General features: G+C 60.4%; 1 protein-coding gene across 1 annotated transcript in view; it reads right to left on the bottom strand.

Moving 5' to 3' along the window:
- The window catches only part of KNDC1 (kinase non-catalytic C-lobe domain (KIND) containing 1), a 31,353-nt gene extending 26,241 nt beyond the window's left edge, over nt 1-5,112 (bottom strand). The window contains exon 1 of the mRNA XM_005879659.2: nt 5,027-5,112. The gene's annotated coding sequence lies outside the window, so the exon portion shown is untranslated. The remainder of the gene's footprint in view (nt 1-5,026) is intronic.
- Nucleotides 5,113-5,118: the final 6 nt, after the last annotated feature.

Raw genomic sequence — 5,118 nt, 5'->3', positions numbered from 1 at the left:
TGGTGCAGAAGAGAGGCCAAGTCCCTCCATAGACTCAGTGCAGCCCTGGGGGCCTCCTAGGACTGCTCTGCAAGCACAGACAAGCTGTCAGATCCTAGGAAGCATCTCACACTCCTGTCCTTGAACTTCCCCTCCTGCATTGCAAGGACCCTGTACCAGGGAAAGAGGACAAAGGGCTCAACCAGAGACAGGAGGACAGAAAACCAGGCAGCGACTCACGTGCATCTTGGCTAAGCCTTTGGGCTTGGCAGTGGGGGTGGTGGGAGTGGGGACCAGGGCTGGGATTTGCCACCATCTGCTTCCTCCTCTGGGCTCGGTGAGGGGCCCAATGGCGCCACTCCCCAGGAACTTCCGGCTCTTTCTATGGGGCTGGGGTGGGGGGTGGGTGAGGGAAGGGAGACTTGTGGGAGCTGGTTCAAGAAGTGGCCACCCGGACCTAGAGCTCCAAGAGCCAAGAGCCCCTAGCCGGGTTCCAGAAAAGTATCCCGGTGCGAAGGTCACTGGGTGTTTTAGAAGGAGAAACCAGGACAAAAGGCAGAGCCGTTAGAGTGGGGCGGTGGAGGGGGGAGCCCCAAAACACCAGCTTCCACCTCTACCTGCGGTGTCCCTGAGTTCACTGCTAACAGGTCTTTCTGATTTGGCTCAACATGTGCACTCATACCTGCACTCTCCACATATATGTGCACATGTATACACAGTGCACAACGTATGTGTACACTTACAAACACATAGTGCTCGTACACGATACCACACTATACAGAACACACACACACACGCACACACATATGCACACACATACCTGCACACCCACACATCCATACACACAACACAAGTATATGTGCACACCTGTACACACAGTACACACCTGCAAACACACCCACAAAACACACACATGAAACACACACACATACCTGTACATTCACACGTGTATGTGCATACCAGCACACACAAATACACAGAGCACACCTCCACAAATGTGCACACACTCACATACATGTGTACACACTATGCACACACTAATACACTACCCAAAGGCCACGTGGGTTTGTGCTTTAGGAGAATGAGGCCAGCCCATGGCGTGAGTCTGTGCCAGTCCCCCACAGGGCCCTGTGCACACCCACTGGTGTGCCCATGTGGCCAGCAGGCCCAACTGCTCACACAGCTGGTGACTGGGTGTGCTGCCAAAAGAGGGGGGATCCCAGGTCAGTTGCGCCCACGGTGCTCCTGCTCAACCTCCTGCTCAGGTCCAGGCCCTGCCCACCCCCTGCCCTGTGGCCCCTGTCCCATTCATGGTAGGAGGAGCTAATCAGGGGCTTCTCTGTGCGATTTTATGAAGTGACATCCATGGGTCTGAGTCATTGATTCCACATGGCTGAGCCCCCCTGAAGCCCCGTGGTTGCAACAGGAAGTGGGGACAGCCAAGGCACAGGCCAGGACAGAGCCCAGGGACATGGCTGGCTTCTAAGAGGAGGTCTCCCGCATGCTGAGGGGTCCCCATCCATGGGCCCCACTGGGCCTCGCACCCCACCCCTCACCATCCCTCGGCAAGGCAGTGCTTGAGTGGGCCATGGGGTAGGTGTGAGGGCAGGAACACCTAAGTCCTGTTCCATGCAGGGCAGGCAAGAGAGGTCTCCACCCTGCGACTGTGCAGACACAAAGTCAACCCGTCCCGGCTGGGAGGAGGGGCGCAGGAGGCAGGTGCAGGCGAGCACCCAGGGCAGGCTGTCCCCAGGGCAGCCCCTCCTCGGCTAGTCCCTGGGACCCTGGGCAGGGCTGGCTTCCCACCCAGGGCCACTGTCTGGTTGCAGCAGAGTGCCCATTCAGGGGCTTCTGTGTCTTAAAGAGGCCGTCGACCCAGTCACAGACTGTGAGCCAGGGTTCCATGGGGACCCAGAGGTATTCTCTTATAACCAATGAATTTTTTAACCTTGGAACGGGGCCTGCCAACACAAAGCCCAGTCACTTCGGAGGTTTGCCAACAGTCCCCAGGCCTGCTGAGTCCCTTCAGTTGCCAGACCCCCAGGCGTGGGGAGCTCTGCAGGGTGCCCTGCTAGGGGTCTGCCTATGTGTCCTAGAGCCCCCCACGCGTAACTCTCACCTCCCCGGAAGCTCTCCGTGGTTCTCCAGCTGCCTGCTGCTCTGAGCTCATTTCCTTACAGACGTCACATGGACCCCCTAGGGCACAGCGGGAATGTCACTCCTTTCTAGGGCACCCCCAGCTGTGTGCTCCTCTGGGCAGCGACAAGGTCCCCATCTGCCTTCGAATCCCCAAGCCCAGTACTCAGCCCACAGATGCTGGGAGGTTCTTGCTGAACGGGGCAGGGATACGAATGCTCCTTACTCCTCAAGGGGGTCTGGGGACCAGGAGACACCCTGCTCCCTTTCACCCTCCCTCCCCCCACCGCCAATCCCTAAACTGGTGCGCCATCTTCCTGTCCAAGCCTGCTCTCCTTCTTGCCGCTCCAAGGCCCCTGGCAGGCAGTGGTACCACCTGCCTCCCGATGGCTGGCGTCTGCCTCTCCTGCAGCCACTGTCCTGCCTGACTGGCTGCTCTGCCTGACCCCGAAACCCTGTCCTTGGCTTGTACGGGGTGCTGCCTGCAGGAGACCAGGGACCAGCCGGGCTGCATCCTCCAGGGCGTTGCTGGTGGTGCCAGCCCTCACCATGTGCCTCGGGGGTTTCCAGTAGAGTTCTCCGACCCGTCGGCACCCACCAGAGAAACTGCTGGACACAAGCTGTGGCATCTCCACTTCACACCGAACGCCAAGCTGTTTGACAAAGACCGTTCTCCTCTGCTCCCCCAGCAGGGAGGGAGGGCCGCCGTCCGGATTTTTGGGCCTTGCCAACTTGGAGAGGTACTCACAGTGGGGGTATTTCCTATCCCCTTTTATAATAAAGTCAAACATCTTTTCATGTGTTCATGGGCTATTTGGATTTTCTCGGTGACACTGGGGAGGGGCTCCTGGGGCTCCATGGGGTTCTATTTCTTGACCTCACTGTACAGTCCGTTACTGTAAGTGGCCAACTCCTGTGTCTCCTGAGGTCTGCTGGTGTCCTGGGTCTGGTGGCCGCTGTCCCTCCCTGGGGCGGCCCATGTCCTTGCCGTCCTGGCTCTCCAGGCTCCTTCAGCAAGCCTGGCCAGGTGACACAGCCTGGCTCCTCTCTCACCTTGCACAAGATGGCTCTCCGGATGCCACCTGACTAGGTATCGCTGTGGCAGGCAGTGTCACATGTCCATGATGTAGATTTAAGACCTGCAACAGCGACCAAGCTGAGTGTGTGTGGCGTGCAGTCTGGACCTGGCGTGTTCCAGGGACAGGTGAGGCCTGCTCTAGGCCCGGCCTCCTGCTCTGTGGGACACATCTGGAGGCAGCACCTGATTCTTCAGCGGGGCGAGAAGTCGGAAGAGCCCCGAACATTCCTGCTGGATGCTCAGCAGTGGGACCACTGTGCACCCCCGGTCACCTGGAGGCTTTGGTCACAGGACAGTGGGGACCCCCGACCCCATGCACTGTGCACAGAGGGGAGCCATGGACACCTCCCAAGAGAAGGTGTCAGGACTCGGTGGGAGGAAGGACGGTGGCAGGGTGGTGGCTTTGGGTCCAATCCTGGCTCTTGTCCTGTTTACTTGGCCCCAGTCCTGCCTGGTGCCCGGCCACAGAGGAGGCGGGCCGAGTGTGGGCGGAGTGTGGGCGGCTTGTTCTGTCTGCCGTGGTGGTTTAGGGGGTGAGTCTTCTCACAGATGCACTTGAATGCATCCTCTGGGGAGCTGTGAAGGCTGGGGCAGGGGGCAGGCACCCTTTCTTCTTCCATCAAAGCCACGGAGATGTCCAAAGGTTTATTTATTACCTGCCTCTCTTCTCTGCAGCTTCTCTCACCAAATCCAGGTCACCATGGGGGGGGGGGGCAGCACCCACCCCCGGGCACTGGCTCAGCGGCCCCTCCTGGCCAGCAGCGGCTTCCTGAGACAGACTGCTACCCAGAAAGAAGGACTGGGCTTCTTCAAGCCGAGCTCCAGGGGCTGGGGCTGGGGCTGGGCCAAGGGGGGAAGGCCCCGGGGAGTGTGATGAATCCCTTCTCTACTCCTGGAGGCACCAGCCAGTCTGATTCACCCCCACAGGCACGTGGAGGGTCCCCATCAGCACCAGCCATGTGGAGGGACGGCATCCGACTCTGGGCTGCATGGCGCCGGCCCTCAACAGTGAGCAGGGAAGCCCAGGGATCCGGGCCTTTGCCTGCTGAGGCTTGGAAGGCCCCGTGCCCAGGCCCCACAGCCGTGGGAGACAAGAGGGTCTCTCTGGGAGCAGCTGCACCCTCTGGGATCCCCTCTCATGCAGAGAGGCCTGGCTTGTTTAGCCGTTAATTCGTTTGACCCAGAGCCCGTGGGACACTATGGGGAAGTCAGAGCCACAGGGACAAACCCCAGCCAAGTGGGGGATGGCTTGCTTGCCTCAGTCACAGGCAGCCTGGCCCTGTGGGCATCTGACTCAGTTAACGGCCAGAAATCTCATGTGACAGAGACCCCTGTGCACCTTGGGTGGGGGCCCACTCGGGGACCTGAGTGAGGGCCCTGTCTTCTGTGAGCAGGAAGCAGCCCTCAGTCCTGACACCCCCCTCCACGCCCCCCCCTCCAGCTCCTCAACAGTCCTGCCAGACAGGGCTCTGCCGGCACCTCCCGCTGACCTCCTAGGTCAGCTGCAAAGAGGAAACAGCGCTCTAGCCCCCACGTGCCCCACACGCCCCCACACGCCCCTGCCCAACCCTGACAATCAGGGCCCACCTCCCACAGAGCATCAGCTCCAGCGACAGCCCCCATATGGCTGTCCCCTGTGGCATTCCAGGGGTCCCGCCCCCTCCGGGAGAAAATGTTTAGGGGTGGTGGGAGGCGTTGAGACCAGCTGGGGATCCCCCTATCTCCAAGACCTGGCGCAGGGGCCTGGGGAGTGGGAGGTACCTTCCCTGGGGACTCTCCGCGGAACGCTCCGCCAGGAAAGGTGGGGGTCCCACCGTGGGGCCGGGGTCTCACCTCGTCCTCGGGCAGAGTGGGGAGCGGTTCGAAGTCATAGAAGTCTAGATCCTTGCCGTCCACTTCGTAAAAATCCGCCGCGGCCGGGTCCA

Source organism: Myotis brandtii, unplaced genomic scaffold (assembly GCF_000412655.1).
Source record: "Myotis brandtii unplaced genomic scaffold, ASM41265v1 scaffold604, whole genome shotgun sequence".
NCBI classification, from domain to species: domain Eukaryota; kingdom Metazoa; phylum Chordata; class Mammalia; order Chiroptera; family Vespertilionidae; genus Myotis; species Myotis brandtii.
Note: the sequence above shows the minus strand (reverse complement) of the source record. Positions and strands in the feature narration are given on the sequence as shown.